The following is a 22,856-nucleotide window of genomic DNA, read 5'->3' as shown; positions in this document are numbered from 1 at the left end:
ATAATATGTGTAATAGAACAAAACTATAAAAAAAGAAAAAATGATGAAAACATTTAAAAAATATCTAACGTGTGTCCAGAAAAGAGCTAAATGAAATGTATTAATAAGTAGGTAATGGATGGTGTGCATTCAAATAGTGCTTGGCAACTGGCTTCTCTGTTTTCCCGTCTCTGTAAGCTGTCATAATGCCAGATCTGTGGCCACGAATTCTATCTCTCAAGATAAGATCGGTTTTGCCCACGTAGTATAGGCCGCAAGGGCATGAAATTAAATGAATTACGTGGTCTGTCAGACAAGAGATGTGATATCTTATGTGGAACCGTTTTCCTGAGTGAGGATGTGCAAACGTGGATCCTGCAATCATGTGGCTACAGGTGACACAGGCCGGGTAGCGGAAACATCCCTTTTTGGTAATAACTTTTTTCTTTTCATATTGGCTAGGTTAGGTATGTCGTTTTTAACCAGTATGTCCCTGAAGTTTATATTCCTGCAGTAATATATATATATATATATATATATATATATATATATATATATACACACACACAGATGCACACCCTGACACACACACACACACACACACTCACAAACACCCTGAAACACTCACACACAAACACACACATTCATACACACACACATACATACACACATACATACAAACACACACACATACACACACACACACATACAAACACTCATACACACACTCTTACACATACACTCTCACACACACACTCTCATACACACACTCATACTCACACATACACTCACACTCACACACATACATACACACACACACACTCATACTCACACACATTCATACACACACTCATACACTCATACATACACTCACACACATACATTCACACTCATACACACACTCACACTCATACACAAACACACATTCATACACACACTCACACACATATCTCCAGCTACCCTCCTGTCAGCTTACCTTATGGGCCAGGAGGGTAGCTTGGAGTCCTGCTGATACTGGGAGTGAGGCATCTGGAGTTCTTGTTGTTCCTCTCCCCTCACGCTGTGGCTGCCTCCTCCCGCGCTGTCTCCCTGCAGGCTGTCACTCCCTCCCAGCCGGCCAACATTATAGGGGCCCAGTTGCGGTCTTAAAGGACCGTGGCACCTGACTGCGTGCCTGTTGAGCAGTAATGTTTCCCCGGTGCTTTAATCATAGCGTGGAAACATTCTGCGGCACCCCTGTGTGCATGTCGCGGCGCTCCAGGGACATTGTTGGAAATTTTTTATCGGACTAAGATAAATTTGTAGCGACAAGCTGTTGGTAGTTCCTCCATTTATCTTTTTTTTTTTATTCTCTTTTTATTTACATTTATCACCATAATTTCACTTATAAAAAAAAGTATTTAAAAATTCATATTCATACACATAAACACTTAGACAAAAAACATAAAACAACCCACACCCCCACGAGAGCTCTACATACTTCCAGCTTCTACTTCTTATTTCAAAAGGTTTCGATATTACATTTGTAGTAATTTTTTTTTCCCAATTTGCCCATAGGCTCAAGTTATCATTCAAAAACTTGCAGTGATCCTTCTCCATTTTAATTTGATATATCAACTGTATTGTTATTAATTTGATGTTAAATGCGGTATCTCCCTTCCAGTTCCTTGCTATTATTATTTTACAGGCTATTAACCCTTTAAGTCCGGCGGGCGTATATTTACGTCCTTTTAAAAGCGTCTCTAAACGCCGCAGAACGTAAATATACGCCCGCCGTTTTTTTTTTAACTTACCCGGTCGCCGGTGGTCCCACGCCGGCGATCGCGGTTGGGGGGCTCCCAGGGAGCCCCCCCGTGGCAGATCTTCCTCCTCCGGTCCCTCCCGGTCATGTGAGAGTGAGGTCCTTGCGAGGACCTCACAATCACATGGCCGGTATAGCTGGCTCAGGCATTGCCAGCAGGGGGACTGCCTGTAATGACAGTTAGTCCCCCTGCTGGCTGGAAATCAAATTAAATAATGTTAAAAGTGTAAAAAAAAAAAATATATATATACTTAGATCATATATATATGATCTAAGTATATATATACACATATGCACACATACACATACACCGTCTAGGTGTATTTTAATATTAATATATATATAATTATATATATATATTAATATCAAATTACACGTAGACTGATACTGATTAAATATATATATATAATTATTGTTATATATATATATTTATACATAATGTAAAAGAAAGAAATATGTAAATACGTAAAAAAAAAAAAAAAATAATAATTAAAACTAAAATATTAAAAAATATATAGATGTGTTTTATTTCGTTCTAACTGTATTGTGATATTAATATATATATATTTATATCAAAATACACGTAGAACGAAATAATATATATATCTATATACATAAATATATACGTATATATCACTATATATATACCTATATATAAATAAAAATATTAAAAAAAAAAATATATATATATATACGTATATATACACATATGTATATATATACATATATTAATTCTACACATATATTTATGTAATAATTTTACATAATTAGGTATCCTAATTAATTACAATTAGCGGGACCTGCCTGACAACCCATGCCGAAAGTATAAGGAATTTAATTTGCTAGCACTATATTTAACCCTATAACTTTCCAAGACACCATCAAACCTGTACATGGGGGGTACTGTTTTACTCGGGAGACTTCGCTGAACACAAATATTAGTGCTTCAAAACAGTAAAATGTATTACAACGATGATGGTAAGACCACATATTGAATATGCTGTGCAATTTTGGGCACCTGTTCTAAAGAAGGATATCATGGCACTAGAAAAAGTGCAGAGGCGGGCTACAAAATTAATAAAAGGAATGGAACATATCAGCTATGAAGAAAGGTTAACAAATTTAAACCTATTTAGTTTAGAAAAACGTTGCCTGAGAGGGGATATGATAACATTATACAAATATATTCGGGGCCAATACAAACCATTGTGTGGAAATCTATTCACAAACCGGACTTTACATAGGACACGAGGCCATGCGTTTAGACTGGAAGAAAGAAGATTTCGTCTAAGGCAAAGGAAAGGTTTTTTTACTGTAAGAACAATCAGGATGTGGAATTCTCTGCCTGAAGAAGTGGTTTTATCAGAGTCCATACAGATGTTCAAACAGCTACTAGATGCATACTTGCAAAGACAGAATATTCAAGGATATAATCTTTCAATGTAGGGTAATAACTGCTTGATTCAAGGATAAATCTGACTGCCATTCTGGGGTCAAGAAGGAATTTTTTGTCCTAGCTTGTTGCAAAATTGTGCTTCAAACTGGGTTTTTTGTTTTTTTTGCCTTTTGGATCAACAGCAAAAAACAAATGTGAGGAAGGCTGAACTTGATGGACGCAAGTCTCTTTTCAGCTATCTAACTATGTAACTACCGTATATACTCGAGTATAAGCCGAGTTTTTCAGCACGTTTTTTGTGCTGAAAAACCCCAACTCGGCTTATACTCGAGTCAATTGTCTGTATTATGGCAATTTGCATTGCCATAATACAGACTGGGGCTGTGGGGCTGCAGAGAGATGTTACTTACCTTTCCTGCAGCTCCTGTCAGCTCTCTCCTCCTCCGCCGGTCCGTTCAGCTCTTCTGTCAGCTCACAGTGTAAATCTCGCGAGAGCCGCGGCTCTCGCGAGATTTACACTGGGAGCTGACCGAGGTGCTGAACGGACCGGCGGAGGAGGAGAGAGCTGATAGGAGCTGCAGGAAAGGTAAGTAACATCTCTCTGCAGCCCCCACAGCCCCCTCCTACACAGTGCCCATCCACTGGACCACCAGGGAAGGAGAGCCCCCCTCCCTGGCCAGCTAGCAAGCAGGGAGGGGGGACGAAAAAATGTATATATATTAATAATAATAAAAAAAAATAAAAAAAATAAAATAAAAATAATAATTAAATAAAAAATAATAATAAAATAAAAAATAATAATAAACATGTAATGAAACAAAAAAATATTAAAATAATAATTAAAAAATAAAAATGCCCACCCCCACCAAGGCTCTGCATCACACTCTGCATTACACACACACATACACACACTGCATTCATGCACACACACTGCATTCATGCACACACACTGCATTCATGCACACACACTGCACTCATACACACTGCACTCATACACACACACTGCATTCATGCACACACACTGCATTCATGCACACACTGCATTCACACACACACTGCATTCATACACACAGCATTCTCATACACACACTGCACTCATACACACAGCATTCATACACACACACAGCATTCATACACACACACAGCATTCATACACACACACAGCATTCATACACACACACTGCATTCATACACACACACTGCACTCATACACACACTGCATTCATACACACACACACTGCACTCATACACACAGCATTCTCATACACACACACAGCATTCATACACACACACTGCATTCATACACACACTGCACCCATACACAGCATTCTCATACACACACACTGCATTCATATACACACACTGCATTCTCATACACACACACTGCATTCTCATACACACACACTGCATTCATTATATACACACACTGTAAATAAATATTCAATTAATATAATTTTTTAAGGATCTAATTTTATTTAGAAATTTACCAGCAGCTGCTGCATTTCCCACCCTAGTCTTATACTAGAGTCAATAAGTTTTCCCAGTTTTTTGGGGTAAAATTAGGGGCCTCGGCTTATATTCGGGTCGGCTTATACTCGAGTATATACGGTATATCGCCAGTAAAAGTGACGTTTTTTGGATTTTTCACGCACAAACACCACTTACACGGACGATATTACTGCTGCAATACTTTTTACTGTTTTGAAACACAAATATTTGTGTTCAGCGAAGTCTCCCGAGTACAACAGTACCCCTCATGTACAGGTTTTATGGTGTTTTCAAAAAATTACAGCGTCAAATATAAGGCTTGTGTTTCATTTTTTTCACATTAAAATTCGCCAAATTGCTTACGTTGCCTTTATGACCCTATGGTAGCCCAAGAATGAAAATTACCCCTATAATGGCATACTATTTGCAATAGTAGACAACCCAAGGTATTGCAAATGGGGTATGTCCAGTCTTTTTTTAGTAGCCACTTAGTCACAAACACTGGGCAAAATTGGCGTTTTTTTTCATTTTTCACACACAAACAAATACTAACGCTAACTTTGGCCAGTGTTTGTGACCAAATGGCTACTAAAAAAGACTGGACATACCCCATTTGCAATACCTTGGGTCGTCTACTATTGCAAATGGTATGCCATTATGGGTGTAAATTTATTTCCTGGGCTACTATACAGTCTCAAAGGCAACGTAACCAATCTGACGAATTTCAATTTCAAACGTAACACGCTATATTTGACCCTGTAACCAGGGCCGGTGCAAGGATTTTTGCCGCCCTAGGCAAAAAAAATTTTGCCGCCCCCCCATATGTCCAGCCCACCATGTGACATCACAATGCCCCGCCCATATGCTCTGCCATATGGGCCAACGCCAGTCTTCACAAAGTGTCTTATCTGAAAAGACAGTGTGTTTACATTAAAAAGCCTACAGGCACAGGCTATAGACACCAGAACCACTACATTATGCTGTAGTGCTTCTGGTGACTATAGTATCCATTTAATGTGAGGTAAATTAGAGATTAGTGCCACTAATAATATATTGGATTGCCTACTTACCACCAGATGAGGACAAGAGGCTGATGATGGGCTCAGTCTGGCTCCACAGGTCTGGTGTAGAAGAGGCTCTCTGGAGACTGTTTTTAACAGTGCTCACAACAATTAACGAACAGGAAGCAGCTCCATTTTTTTAGGGCCCCTTACACAGCTCAAGGTCTGGGCCCCCAGGGGGCATACGCCTACAATGCCCACCCATAAATCCACCTACATGGCCCATCCATGAGTTGGGGATGTTTTATGTGTGCAATTTGTGTAAGGGATGTAGTGTGTTTATAGGGGATGTAGTGTGTGTTTGCGTGTAAGGAATGCATTGTATGTTTCTGGGTGTGTGTGTGTAAGGGGTGCAAGGTTTGTTTCTGTGTATGTAATTGAATGCAGTGTGTGTCTGTAAGGGGTGCATTAATTATGTAAGAGAACGTAAGGGATGAATTGTGTGTTTCAGGTGTGTCTGTGTGTGAGTAGGAATGCATTGTATGTTTCTGTGTGTGTGTGTGGGGGATGCATTGTGTATGTGTGTAGTGTAAAAGAGAGGGTTTGTGGGGTAGGATAGGGACTGAGATGGGAACAGCTTTCTTTTTAAAAAAAAAAAAAATTCATAGTGCTCTCCCCTCAATTATTGATTTCCCCTTCCCTTCTGTCCCTCCGTGTTCTCCCCTTCTGTCACTTAGTGCTCTCCCTTGGCCCCCTGTCCCTCTGCAGTCCCCCTTGGTGGTCTTCTCACTCCCCCCTCCCCCTTTAGTGGTCCTCCCTCTCCCAAACCCCTTAGTGGTCCTCCCTCTCCCAAACCCCTTAGTAGACCTTCCCCTACTCCCCCCACCCCCTTAGTGGTAATCACCCTCCTCCCCTCTCCTTAGTAGTCCTCCCTCCTTACCCCCCTTTGGTGGTCCTTACCCCCCTTAGTGGTCCTTATCCCCCCTCCCCTAGTGGTCCTTATCCCCCCCAACCTCCCATAGTGGTCCTTATCCCCCCAGCCTCCCATAGTGGTCCTTATCCCCCCAACCTCCCATAGTGGTCCTTATCCCCCCTCCCCTAGTGGTCCTTATCCCCCTCCCCTAGTGGTCGTTATCCCCCCTTCCCCTACTGGTCCTTATCCCCCCTCCCCTAGTGGTCCTTATCCCCCCCCCTCCCCTAGTGGTCCTTATACCCCCCATCCCATAGTGGTCCTTATACCCCCCCATCCCATAGTGGTCCTTATACCCCCCATCCCATAGTGGTCCTTATACCCCCCCATCCCTCCCTTAGTGGTCCTTAACCCCCCCCCCTTAGTGGTCCTTATACCCCCCCCTCCTCTCTTAGTGGTCTTTATACCCCCCCCCTCCCTTAGTGGTCCTTAAACCCCCCCTCCCCCCTTAGTGGTCCTTAAACCCCCCCCTCCCCCCCTTAGTGGTCCTTAAACCCCCCCTCCCCCCCTTAGTGGTCCTTACACCCCCCCTCCCCCTTAGTGGTCCTTAAACCCCCCCCTCCCCCTTAGTGGTCCTTAACCTCCTCCCTTAGTGGTCCTTAACCCCCCCCCCTTAGTGGTCCCGATACCCCCCCCCCTCCTCTCTTAGTGGTCCTTATACCCCCCCCCCTCCCTTAGTGGTCCTTAAACCCCCACTCCCCCCCTTAGTGGTCCTTAAACCCCCCCTCCCCCCTTAGTGGTCCTTAAACCCCCCCCCCCTCCCCCCCTTAGTGGTCCTTACACCCCCCCTCCCCCTTAGTGGTCCTTAAACCCCCCTCCCCCTTAGTGGCCCTTAACCCCCTCCCTTAGTGGTCCTTAACCCCCCCCCCCCCTTAGTGGTCCTTAACCCTCCCCCCCCTTAGTGGTCCTTACCCTCCCCTCCTGCCCATGTAGCGTGGCCGGGCGGCGCGGAACAGGAACCTTTGTTTCCTGTACCCGGCCGCCGGCGGAATGACAGGAAATGCTCACTGAGTGAGCACTTCCTGTCATTCCGCCGGCGGCGGGTACAGGAAACAAAGGTTCCTGTCCCGCGTTCCGCGCCGCCCGGCCACTCTACATGGAGAGACCGGCAGGAGGGAGCGCTCTGCGCTTCCCTCCTGCCGGTCATAAACCCGGCCGCCCTCCATGCGTGCTGCGCCGCCTGGGGCTTGCTAAAGCGCTCAGGCGGCGCACATGAGGAGGCGCAGCGGGGACAGGGATCCGGCGCCCCCTGGTAAGTTGCGCCCTAGGCGGCTGCCTAGGTCGCCTTACAGGTGGCGCCGGCCCTGCCTGTAACTTCCCAAAACACCATAAAACCTGTACATAGGGGGTACTGTTTTACACGTGAGACTTTGCTGAATACAAATATGTGTATTTTATTGCAGTAAAAGCAAACAGTATTATGACATTCACAGTTAAAATGTCATGTAGAACTAAAAAAATAAAAAATAAATCTTATTTTCTCCCATGTTTTTCATATTAAATTATATTTCATAGCTAAATATTTGATATTAAATGAAAGCCCTGTTTCCCCTGAATAAAATGATATATAATAAGGGGGGGTGCATTTAATATGAAAGAGGTGAATTTCAGGTTTTAGGAATATTTTTACACCACACAGTGTATGGATGATAAATTGAGCCCACTGCCATACAACAATCACTTGTTTACATGACCACCACATATGGATATAATTTCCTTTTTCCTCTCTACACTTCCAACACTTTGTGTCCATAGATGTATCAAATTTAGCTATTTTAGTTGGCGTCATATACCATTGATAAGCCAGCTTAAAGTGTGTTTCTATCAATATGAAAGAATGGACATATTTATTGATTTTTTGTAGAGTAGCTAACCATTCATTTGATTCCATATTTATTTTTAATTCAGTGTTCCATTTTTTAATAGCACTGGATAAAACTGAATCATTCATTGGGTCTAGCATTCTAGCACATCTAGAGAACAACTGCTTTGTTTTATTATGGTATATTATTGATTTTAAAATATCATACATCTTACCCTCCATTACTATCTCAACTTTCTCCAAAAAGTGTTTTACTCTGAGGTAAGTATATACATCTTTAACAGAGAACTTAAACTCCTCTATCAGCATTTTATAAGGTTTAATTTTGCCATCTTTGGTCAGATCTTTTAAAGTGCTTGTTCCTTTTTCCTTCCATAATTTTAAGGAAATATTCTTCATATTTAGTTCTATTATATCTAGGTTTTGAAAATCAAATATTTTGATAACTAAATCAATTTTTTTCCTTATTTTTTTGCCATATTGGAATAATCTGTCCTAATATATATGATCTGGATAAATTACATTTTTTTATTTTCCAGAATAAGTCTAGAGGATCTCTTAATTGGCTAGATTCTAATTCTGACCACCACCATATCTCCTCTTTATTTTGTTTTATCTGGCCAGCCATGACATGCGTTATAATCCCTGCTTCATAATATTTCCTTATGTTTGGATAACCTCCATTTATCAAGTCTTAAACATTTCAAGCTATAAATATATCTTCTCACTTGCCTCACCACTGGTTGTTTAATCACTGTAATGCAGAGCTGTAGGGCCAGGTATGGGTGTAGTAATCATTACAGTTGCAGAATTATTGTCTATCAGCACAGAATCGAGCACCTGAACCATATTTATGTTCTTCCAGTACCACCCTACATGTGGTTGAGTGGCTATAACATCTGATTATATTTTTCCATATATAAGACTATGTTTGTTTTCTAAAAAAAATGTAGTCTAAAATTGGGGGTCAAAACACACAAATAGGTCAACACTACTAAACACAGATAACAAAGAAAGGCAGCAACCCTAGACAAGGGATTCCCTCCAAAAACCCTTTACAAGAAATCGCAGATAAAAAAACACAAAAAAGAGGGCTGCACCACACAAATATATAAGAGAACAATCAGTGAGACCATAAAGTGGAAAACAAATAGTTCCAATCAAGGGGGTAGATTGTCACACATGAAGAAGTACCCCTCTTTGAGTATGATGTAGGGTGAGGACATTCTTAACCCCTTAACGACGAGTGACGGACGAGGTCCGTCACTCAGGGGAATGCGTTAATGACGAGTGACGGACCTCGTCCGTCACCCGTTAAAATTAACCCCAGATCGCCGCAATCGCGGCGATCGCGGGGTTAATGGTGCTCCGGTCTGCCTCTGCATTAGAGGCAGACCGGGAGCACCGGATCGGGCTGTCAGAGTACATGTGCCCGCTCTGACAGCATGCCAGAGCGGGCACATGTGCTCTCTATACTCACCTCCGCCTCCCTGCACTTCCTGGTTCTGTGTGAAGTGCAGGGAGCCGGATCTTCAGTGATCCTGCCCCCTGGTGGAAAGAAAATATAGTCAAATTAAAATCCCCCCCCCCCCTTTACCCCCCCTTTACCCATTTTAATAAAAAATTAACCCCTTCCCTGCCAATTGATCACTGACTACAGTGATCAATTGGCAGGGATTACATTTTACTAAGATCTGATTTTTTTTTTAACCCCTGAGGGTTAATTCTTTTTTTTTTTTTAACCCTCAGGGGTTCAATTTATTTAATTAATTAATTTAAATATTTTAAAATTATAAATTTAGCTAGCTGGGGAGGGTGGAAGTTAGTGGGGAATTGGGGGATTTAGTATTACGCTAACTAGGGGTTAACGTTAAAAAAAGTTTAAAAATACGCTTTAAAAAGTAAAAAAATTAAGTTAAAAAAAAAGTTTTAATAACATTTAAGTAAAAAATGTAAAAAAATAAACCCTTTACCCAGTCCAAATAAAAATTAACCCCTTCCCTGCCAGTCGATCACTGCCTACAGTGATCAAAATACAGATCACAGTATTATACTGTTCTAATTTTTTTTTTTAACCCCTGACGATTAACTTTTATTTATTTTTTAACCCTCAGGGGTTAAATTTATTTAATTAACTAATTTAAATATTGTATAATTAAATATATTGCTAGCTGGGGTGGGTGGGAGTTATGGGAAAATGGGGAATTTACTGTTAGTGCTGCTTACTGCTAGTTAGGGGTTAACGTAAAAAAAAAGCTTAGAAAAATGTTAAATCTGTAAAAAAAAGTTTTACGAAAGTTTAGGAAACTTTAAAAAAATGAATAATCAAAACAAAAGTTTAAAAAATAGTTTTAAAAAGTAAAAAAAGTTTTAAAAAGTAAAAAAATACATTTAATAACGCTCATTACCACTACACCTGGTACAAGCTAGCGGAAAAATGATCCCACGCTAAGGTTCAAAATATGCCTTTTGAAATACCCTGGGATGTCTTCTTTAAGAAATGGTATGGCTTTATGGGGTATTTGGTTTATATAGCCTGGTAAAATACTCTAAAATGGGACATGGGCACAGCGTAAAAATTTAAAGTTTGAAAAAAAATGGAATGGCTGTGTCCCAAATGTGCCCCTCCGATGTCCACATATACCTGGCAAAGGTACATACGGGGGTATTTTTGTACTCAGCAGACATAGCTGAGCAACATATGAAGTATTATACAGTGGTAGTACACATAAGGTTTGCAAAATATACTGTGCAAACTCACTGTGTGTCAAAAAGGCAGAAAAAACGCTTATTACCACTACACCTGGTACAAGCTAGCGGAAAAATGATCCCACGCTAAGGTTCAAAATATGCCTTTTGAAATACCCTGGGATGTCTTCTTTAAGAAATGGTATGGCTTTATGGGGTATTTGGATTATATAGCCTGGTAAAATACTCTAAAATGGGACATGGGCACAGCGTAAAAATTCAAAATGGTAGGCCTTTGTGGGGTAGTTTGAATTTAAAACCTGCAAAGATGCTTGGAAATTGCACATAGGCCCGGCGTCAAAATTCAAAGTTCGGTCAAAACTGATATGGCTTGGTCTCCTATATGGCACTGTAGCTTCACAAAATAGTGCCATAGACATACAATGGGGGTGTCCTTTTACTCAGAAGACTTAGCTGAGCATAATTTGGGGGGTTTGAACTTAGTGGCACACATGAAATATACAAAATGCCCAGCAAAAATGCAATCCGTATGTAAAAAATGCACAAAATTATTTTTTACCACATACTTTGGCATGTAATGGTAAAAAAATGGGGGCATGTTAAGGCACAATATGCACCTTATGAGATACCCTGGAGTGTCTTCTTTTACAAATGGTAGGCCTTTGTGGGGTGTTTTGAACAGTAAAACTGTTATAATACCCCAAATGGAAGCATAGGCTCATTAAATCCGTCTCTCAAAATTCTACTGTGAATACTGAAAAGGACAGGTCTCCTGTATGGCACTGTAGCTTCACGAAATAGTGCCATAGAAATACAATGGGGGTGTCCTTTTACTCAGAAGACTTAGCTGAGCATAATTTGGGGGGTTTGAACTTAGTGGCACACATGAAATATACAAAATGCCCAGCAAAAATGCAATCCGTATGTAAAATATGCACAAAATTATTTTTTACCACATACTTTGGCATGTAATGGTAAAAAAATGGGGGCATGTTAAGGCACAATATGCACCTTACGAGATACCCTGGAGTGTCTACTTTTACAAATGGTAGGCCTTTGTGGGGTTTTTTTGAACAGTCAAACTACTATAAATACCCCAAATGGAAGCATAGGCTCATTAAATCCGTCTCTCAAAATTCTACTGTGAATACTGAAAAGGACAGGTCTCCTATATGGCACTGTAGCTTCACGAAATAGTGCCAAAGACATACAATGGGGGTACCGTTGTACTCAGCAGAAGTAACTGAACACATAATAAAACTTTGTACAGGAATAGCACACACCAAATTTACAAAATACACATGAGAAGTTCTTTGTTATAAGTTTGTGTGCGAAAACCCCCAAAAAACACAATTTTACTCCAATATTTAGCAGAGGTTGGCGGTAAAATGGCTACGTAGAAAGTGTCAAAACAACCTTAGGTAAATAGCCTGTGGTGTCTACTTTATATAAATATATACTTTTGTGTGGCAATTTTGTTTTCTTTTATGGCTATTAGGCTTACAAGACAAACATACCAAATTCTAAAATCGCTCCACATAAAAAGTTTATTTTACTCCTTGTGCTTTGTGACCTGTAACTACCAAAAAAAACTGAAAATCCCAGACACATTATATATTCTGTAATTCAGAACAACTAAATGAATTTATTTTTAATTACTTTCCTTAACCTGCACTAATTATGTACACATTATTATTGCAAAAACTGTAAAAAAAACACACAAAAATTCATTTTTTTGCATATTTCTGTATTTTTTTATAATAAATAAGCATTTATATATACATGTGTTACATCAAATTAAAGCCCTTTCTGTCCTTTAAAAAACGGTATATAATATGTGTCGGTGCAATAAATTAGTAAAATGCAAATTGCAGTTGAACGCAAATAGCAAAAAATGCAAAAAATGCCGTTGTCATTAAGTGAAAGACAAGCTTCTGAAGCTCTGTCCTTAAGGGGTTAAGGTTGGAGAGTATGACTTGGCTCCAATTTTCTCAGGTGTTCACAACATATGGAGAAATAAGAGGTAGAAAAATCCAATAGTGTAATGTGTAAAAAATAGTAAGCAGGGTAAGATGATAATATTTAAGAGAAGAGAATGGTGTGGGGAAACACCAGAGGTAAATGTTAAAATATAACTTTTAATGACAAACTAATAAAAATGTATCAAACCAATGGATGTATGGCAGTAATGTACTCTAAAATGAGATGAGAATCAAAACAAAAACAAAAAGTAGGTAAACAGTGAAATAACTTCTCAAATATCAAGAGGAACCAAATATCCAGATAGGTAAATAGGTGGCAACCAGGACCAGATTCTACGGTACATATTGTGTGTGGCTATTGAGTAACCTGCCACCTGATATCACTGGATGCCAAACAACCAATACCTTGTAGCTCAAATTATATAAGGAAAGTCTAATACATCAAGTGGGCTAAAAAAGTCCATTATAAACATATACATATATATACATATCTAAGTCAACTGATATATCTAACAGTGGTATATATGCAAATGATGTACATAGGGTATAATAGAGCAGGTATATAATGTAAATCTGTAGTTCACATATAGGTATAAGGGTACACAGTCGGTTGGTCCCTGCACTTGGTCTAAAGTTTATCCAAATTATGATTTGCTAATCCCTACATATTTAGCCACCGACACATGTTCCCACCATGTGAGTGACCCAAAATAGATACAATTGTCTGAAAAAGGTAACTTCTCTCAAGGTTCCTCAACTAAATATCCACATGAGAGAGATTAAGTGAAATAGTTAATTACAAGTTACAATAAACGTGGGATCCTGAGCGGAGGAGTGAAAATTAACATAAATTACGAAAATTAGGTGAACCGCCAGCTCCAGGAAACCCCAAAGTCCGCACTCAACGCACGTTTCATCCGACAGCCGTTACCGGGATCATCAGGAGTGCTAGAGGAGTGTCAGAAAATGGATTGTTTTTTAAATACAGCCATCAAATATTCCATTGGATTCGATTGGGGTGCGTCTGCTAAGTAGTTGTTTATGTTTTCTACCTCTTCAGCGTTTGAACGGCTGTGAGGAGTAGATTTAGAGAACTAGCAAAATTTCACGAACATGGTATAGATAAATAACATAATGGAATGAGTCAGACCCAACTTTTAACTGACAAATTAAGTAATCTAGTACGTGCGGAGAAAATATATGTATAGTCGTGTTAACACTATAGGGTCAGGAATACATGTAGTTGCACTGGTGACTATAGTGTCCCTTTAACTTCACTGAGTACTGTAGCACAGGGGAGGCATGAGAATCAGAAGTGTGTTGTTCTCTTCTAAGTCACCTCTAAAATATCAAAGTTGTTCTATTTGATGTTTAAAATATTTATTTGCTTATTTTGGGATCAAAAAATAGTGGTTGTCTTATACACAGAAAAATATGGTTTATATCCAGAAACTGGGCAGGAATCTTCTTTTCCAACTGCAGCAAAATGGTTGTCTAGACCCTAGCACTCCACACAGCACTTTCTCATTCTATTCTGCATGTTTGATCAGGTGTAATGGTGGCATCAAATGAAGATCTAGCAGAACAGACATTACTGTGATTGCCTCATCCTTTTCTGCCAGCAAAGAACCAGGTGTTTCAGCTCTAGCTTCACTCCTTCGTGGACCATTTGTCAGCAACACTACCTTCTGAATGTTTGACTGCCAATAGTGGCCACATCAGTTGTAGATTCAGTATCACAGTAGGAATTATAGAGAGGTTTAGCTAATAAGTTCCCCCTCAAAGAACCAAGTGTATTGATCCTGTCCTTCACTCTTACATTTTGCATCTTCCACCAACCATTGAATTGTCAGTAGGAATCACAATGGCTGTAGAATTATGTTTAGCAAGCAAAGAACCAGATGTTTTAACTCTGTCCTGTATTCCCAGAATCTTGAGAGCCAGATATTGTGGGTAATGAATCTGAACACAGTGCTGAAAGCTTTAGCAGTTGTAGCATCGTGAGCTTATCCTATCTAGAAAAGTGAAGAAACACGACTTCCCCAAGCTCCATCCTGGCTGCTAAATCCTGTCCTTGTATCACAGGTCCAGAACCTAACCACATTACCCAAGTATGTGCTGCAGGATCTCAAACATCTGTCAGAAAGCACAATACAATACCAGGCAGTACAAAAAATATTGAATGATACAATGAGACAATCAGTTCTTTCAGCCCTAAGTGGGCAAATGGGCTATTTTGCAGTTTTATTTTGTTTTTTTGTTTTTAAATAAAATAAAATTGTCTCTTAGACCCTACTATTAAGGAGAGGCACAACAAATGCCCTCTCTCTTCCAGATGGTGGTCTTCACTGGGCAGGACCTGCAGAATGTGTAGAGTAATATAGACACCCTATCCCAGTCTTGGGCCTATTCCCTCTGACCTATTAACATTAAAATAATATACTCTTATTCTATGCTAAAATATTCTGTGAACAATCAGTGTAGATTTCACATCAGATAGAAAGCTGACAAACTGGATCAGTAGCATCTGATGCAGCTACTGAAAGCAGCTAAAAAACTTGCTACATAGGTTACCCTATATTTCTCCAATTTATAGAAATTCCAGAAATTACACGTTGCACTAATGTTCTCAGCAACCATAAAATAACAAGTAGAATACAAGGGACCTGTGATTTAAACAGAACTGTATAACAGTTTCCCAAACTCATTAATATAAATTAGAATACAATCCTCTATATATTATATATTTAATATATGGAGGTGTGCTTTTATATATTGTCTGTTTCTGTAATTATGTGGTGATACAAGTGTGCATATACTATACAGTAGTACACTTGCTACTTTGTATTAATGAGATTGGAACACTACTACATTTCTCTGTTTGATTACCCTGTCACTTATATTCTACACCTTATTTTTTTGATTGCTAAGAATATTAGTGCAACTTGGAATTTCTGGATTTTCCATTAGAAGTAATATGCTAGAGGATGCCAGTCATCATGGCAATAATTCTATAGACTTGAGGTTGCTCAATCTCTCTTGCCCTATTAAAAAGTATTTGACCAATGGTGCTTAGTTCCTCAGTACCAATTATATTAAATGAGGTCCTGCCCATTTACCATCTGGGCCCCAGGAAAGGTCCTTCCCAACTCTTTGTCCACACACCTACTAACAAAACTTACCTAAGCTCTATATTTAATAATTATTAAGTATGGTAATACATTCTAATAAAAAAAGTAATGCGAAAATAACTCTTTCACTTGTTTGAAGGTGTTAAAGCAGAAGAACCTTCTATATAATCTCTATCAATTTGAAATCCTTCAACAAATTTGATTGATTGGATTGCAAAGCTAACTAATTTCAGTGTACACCCATGCAAATGCTCAGTACATCAAAAATCACACTTTGAGTTAAATATATACTGGGATTTTTTTTTCTCACATTAAGCAGCAAAGCAGTACTCTTTTGACAATATGGTAGTACAATGTTATGTGCATATGCACACCTTTTGGTTCTCAGATCAAGAGAGAAGAAGTAACCAGTAGAGGAAAAAAGTGGATACGCAGAACATATATATATTTGATTTACTGCTCCTCCTTCCCCCCTTCCCTCCCCCCCAGTCCCTTCTTACTTGAATTCTGAATAAAATCAACATTTAGTGGGTATTTCCTAACCATCCATATTATTTTCCCATTATTCACCTTTTTTTTTAGTGCTGACAGAGCTCAGAATTACAAAACAGACAGAACTGTTTGTCCATTGTCCATTTGTTTCATGATTTGTCCATATGACATTTTTGATCGCTAAACACCCAAAATTCAGATGAATCACAATTTGGAAGAATCCAAATTGTCTAAAGCAGTGGTTCCCAACCCAGTCCTCAAGTACCCCCAGACAGTCCAGGATTTAGGGATTACCCTGTTTTGTCTAACGTGTTTTATTTAAAAAAAAAAAAAAAATTAGACACAACTGGGTAATCCCTAAATCCTAGACTGTTAGGGGGTACTTGAGGACTGTGTTGGGAACCACTGGCCTAGAGCATAGATAGGCAACCTACGGCACTACAGATGTTTTGGAATACACCTCCCATGATACTTTGCCAGCAGTATGGCTGTAATTGTGTAAGATGTAGTCCTCAACACCTGGAGTGCGGAAAGTTGCCTACCCCTGACCTAGACTGTCCTGAACTGTCCTTGGTTTAATGTCAAATCTTTTAAGAACACCCTGAGACCACACTCTAATTGCTTCTTTATTATCAACATAATTTATAAGCAACATCTAAATCTCCACATCATCAATTTTGTTCAATGAGGACAGCAATGATTTCAGTGAGTGCAAGGAGCAGGTTAGCCTATCAATGCCACCCAGGCCTGTCTGTGATTTACTTGCTAAATTTATTCACAGAAGAGTTAATGTTAAATTTGCCACATCAGTAGCTCTGTATATTGTTGTATTGTAAAGTAATGAGATATAATTAATTCCTTTTAGCGACTATGAAAAAAAATGAAAACGGTATGAGAAATGTGAAAATGTATCACCATGTTTGAAATGCTTGAAGGTAAACAGAAAATATATAAAGCTATCACCTTTAGTTGGGGGAGTAAAAGAGAGTAAGCATTAACAGTACATCTATCTGGAAAAGCTTATATTAGTTAAGTTTAAAATTGTGTTCCTGAGCAAACCTTGAAAGATTTCAAAAGTATTAGACACCCACATTTGTGCTAGAATTTAATATGCAACTTTTTATTGGAAAATAATCGTCCTTGTCTGGCAAAATCCACTGTGCAATATTTCTGTTAGTAGGTATAACGTAATAAACACAAGGAAGGCTATTTATCACTACAAATTTTGAGGATTTCAGGATTCTTTTTATTATTTTAATATATTTCCTTGGTATTAAATCAGAAAAAAATGATAAATTATACCTGTCTGGAATGTTTTCCCCTTTTGCTTGAAAATGATGCACAACCCAATTTTAATGGTCATTGTTTCTTTTGAGGTATTTTTCTCATAAAAGACATACTAATTTTTTGTGGTTTTATATATATATATATATATATGTATATATATATATATATATATATATATATATATATATATATATGTACATATATATATATATATATATATAAAACATACATATACATACACATACACAATACATTTATATACACACACACACACACACACACACACATATATATATATATATATATATATATATATATATATATATATATATATATATATATATAATGCATATATGTTTTATCATAAAAATGCATGCAATTTAAAACCCCTTCTAAAACCACAGATGGCAAAATTCTAGTTTATTGATACTTAACTGTTTACATGTATTTTTTTCAAATTCACTTGACTTGAAAAATATGTCACGTTCCATTAAAGAAAAATACAAGAATGAGAACTAAATAAAAATTAAACTCACATTCATGTCATCTAACTATGATAAAGATGACACGGTTTCGAAAATAAAAGTCAATATATGATTGTTATAACTGCAGCATTCTAAATTATTTTTACAATTATTTCAGGTTTACATATTTAGAAATGTATTAGCTCAATTTGATTTTAATGCTTGGTTATTTGAATTATAAATCATTATGTCCCTTCTAGCTGATCACTCACAAAATAACTTTGAATTCATTTGCATAATGAAATATGTAAGTGCATCCTCTTATGATCACACCAAAACTATGTTCCTGCATGCTAGTGGATTTTTTTCTCATAATTAACCATTTCAGAACAACTGGTTAGGCTTAATGTCATCACAGCTCTGCCATGTCACCTATCATGAAAGGGTTAAATAATCTAATTATCTAAACTCTTTCTTTATATTGTAATTGTTCAAATAATATATATATATATATATATATATATATAGATAGATAGATACATATAGATATCTATCTATCTATCTATATATATATATTTAGAGAGAGAGAGAGAGAGAGAGAGAAAGATAACACTCCCCTACAGAAGAATAATGCAAATTTTGCTTGGGTGCTACCAGCATTAAATATAGGCTAAAAAGTAATAGAAAGCAGCCAATGGTGCACTCACAGGCCTTCCAAATATCAAAAAATCTAAAGTTACATCTGGGACATGATCAACGTCTAACCCCTTAGGGTCTTTCTCAAAAAATAGTACATAAATATATAAGGGGGAAAAAATAGTGATTTACCAATAAAGGAAACCAATTCCCGAGACCGTGTGAAACCCGGAAGTGCACGAACGGGTGACCTGACATAGCGACGTTGTGTAATGACATGCTTAAAAGGTTGCCAGGAGATGAGTTATACAATGAGAAAAAATTATTGTGCACTACCTGAAAGGAGAAACAAATCTGTGAATCACACTAAGTAAAGTGTATGGAGCAGGGCCGGACTGGGGATACAAAGCAGCCCTGGAAAAAAATCAATGCCAGCCCCATAAGTAACTACGCCATGTATTGTCACATGTAATACATATGGCTATGTGTTGCCACCCGAGATGATTGAGTAATACATATATATATATATATATATATATATATATATATATATATATATATATATATATATTTTATGTGTGTATATTACTCAATCATCTGGGTTGGCAAGACATGCATACATATGCATATATGCCTTACATATTATTGGTATGTGTGTATATATATTTCCTGACCATTATTCATGGCAGCATATACTTTTGGGTAGCTCCTCCCCTCACAGCAGAAAGGACAGGAAATAGAACTCTGAAACTGGTATATATAGATCCTCCCCCTACCCATCAGGCAGTCTTTTTTCCTGTCCTTCACAAGCAGTTTGGAAGGAGTCTGCTTATGCAGGCCTAGATTTTCTTTTATGCTCACCAGGCAATATTGTTGTAGCCATGCCAGGGTTCAGCCTCTAAGCCCTGAAGACCCAGCAATACGCACTAAGATGAAAAGTTGCTACCCTGGGTACCCCCTTTAGTGACCGGGGGTCGGACCCAAACTCTCCCTGAAAGGGATGAAAATGGTCCACTGCATGCCAGGGTTCAGCCTCTTATCCCTGAAGACCCAGCAACAGGCCAGCTTGGGTACCCCCTAAGGGGATGTATGTGATCTACTGTCTACATGAAGCCCAGCAAACAGCATACCGGTAAGAGTTGCCAGCCTGGGTACATGCTCCAGCATTCAGGGGTCTGTCCTATCTCTCTTGGAAGTGATGACAGTAGTCCACTGCATATATGTGGCCCAGTTGAGTCTAAGACTTTATCCCTGAAGACCCAGCAAACATTACATGTGTAGGAGTTGCCAGCCTGGGTACTTCCTTCAGCAATCAGGAGTCTAACCTATCACTCTCCCTGAAGGGTTGACAGCGGTACACTGCATACATGAGGCCCAACAGAGTTGTGACTGCCGGGGTATACCTATTCTTTGTGTTCCACCTTGTATGGTGATGATGAATGGCATATGGGGTACAGATGGAAGCCTATAGTTTAAACAGTTTAGGCTGTCAGTTGTTCAAATCCCCATTTTGCTGAAACACAGGCCTGCAACGGTTCAGGTGAGTGCATTAGTAATTTAGATTAAAACTAGTATAGGCACCTGGGTCTCTGTTCTTTCAGTCCCTCCCAGCTGCTTATTTTGGCTTCCTTCTAACAAATAGGTCACATTTAGGAGATTTGTGTGGTGAGCATTTAGGTAAGTTTATATAAGGATGTTTGGTACAGGTATATGTACCCAAAAGAGTGCTGATGATACAAGTATGCATTGGGCAAAGTAGTGCTGATAATGCAAAAAGAGTGCTGATAATGCAAGGAGACATTTTGCAAAGGAGTGCTGATAATGCAATAAGACGCTGTGAAAAAGAGTGCTAATAATGGATATCCTGGCTGTATAAAGTCTGCTGGAATTCCACAGCCTGGTGACAGAGGAATATCCAAGGTAAGAGAACCTTCCTGGATGTCTGTTTGAAGTACACATATGTATATGACAGGTTTTGAAAAACCTAACTCCAAGTCCACACACACACTTGTTTCTATCAAGGTATGTGGCATTGATTGCTGTTATCTGTGCACTATCACAAATAAGCAGGCTTTTGCAGACAGTGGAAGAATATACTGCACAGGAGACCACCGGGCCTCAGTATCCATACATAATCTAGTGGTGGTACAGCATCGGTATGTTTCCACTTTATGCTGTAATGTATGAACAGTGTGTGTCCGGTATATGCTCTAGGTATGAGTTGCTATGAGGACACGGCCTCAGTATTTGTATCCACTATATGCTCTAGGTATGGGTTACTGTGGGGACACAGCCTCAGTGTAGGTGTCCGCTATATGCTCTGTGTATGAGTTACTGTGAGGACATTGCCTCAGTATATTTATCCACTATATGCTCTATGTATGAGTTACTGTGGGGACACAGCCTCACTCTATGTACCCACTATAGGCTCTATGTATGAGTTACTGTGAGGACATCGCCTCAGTATAAGTATCCTCTATGTGCTCTTTATAGGAGTTACTATGAGAACACAGCTTCAGTGTATGTATCCACTATATGCTCTATGTATGAGTTACTATTAGAACACAGCCTTAGTATATGCATCCACTATATGCTCTATGTATGAGTTACCGTGTGGACACAGCCTCAGTATATGTATCCACTATATGCTCTATGTATGAGTTACTGTAAGGACACAGCCTCAGTATGTGTATCCATTATGTGTTCTCTATGGGAGTTGCTATGAGGACACAGCCTCATTGTGTATGTCCGCTATATGTTGTGTGTGTTACTATTGGGATACCGCATCAGTGTATGTATCCACTATATGCTCTATGTGTTGGTTGCTGTGAAAGCACAGCCTTGGTATATGTACCCACTATAGGCTCTATGTGTGAGTTACAATAAAGATGCTCTGTGTGTGAGTTGCTGTGGGGACACAGCCTCAGTATATATATCCACTATATTGTCTGTGTATGAGTTGATCTGAAGACTCTGCCTCAGTGTGTGTTCTTTGTATGCTCTGAGTCGCTGTGGAAACACAGCCTCAGTATACGTCCTCTACATGCTCTATATGAGACATTGCTTCAGTGTATCTGTTCCCTATATGATTGATGTATTAGTGGAAACACAATATATGTGAATGATATAGGGCACTTCCGCTATATGAATCCAAACTAATACTAGTTCTATGTGTGGGTTGTGAGTCACAACCTCAGTATATGTGAGTGGTGTAATATGTGTATGAAGTTCGGTTAAAACACAGCCTCAATTTATCTCACTCATATAATCTTAATATGTGTACAGGCATAGTGTCACTCTATAGCAGATGCAGGCTATGTATGATTACTGTTTCAACAGACTCAGTATATGTAAATTATATATCTGTGCATAAGGTGCTGTTAGAATCTCTCACAAGGTATGTGATTCATATAATCTGTATGCAGGTTGATAGTATTATATTACCCCAATTTATATACGGCATTGGTGGATTTAGTATATACGAATGATCTAAGGTCTGTTTTGCGCTGAAATGTAGCACTGCTCAATTCTAGCAAATACAAATGGACTAGTATACTGGGTAAGTAATTATTGCCTACTGTGGATTTTCAATTTCAGTTATTTTTTTTTAAATGAAGTAAATAAGGGAACATACTGCTGTTGGCTTTGTATTAGATTCCTTCTCCCACAGGTGTTTCAGGATAAGCAATTAACACATT

The sequence above is a fragment of the Pelobates fuscus genome, chromosome 3, assembly GCF_036172605.1.
Source record: "Pelobates fuscus isolate aPelFus1 chromosome 3, aPelFus1.pri, whole genome shotgun sequence".
NCBI classification, from domain to species: domain Eukaryota; kingdom Metazoa; phylum Chordata; class Amphibia; order Anura; family Pelobatidae; genus Pelobates; species Pelobates fuscus.
This window is presented reverse-complemented; position numbering follows the sequence as displayed.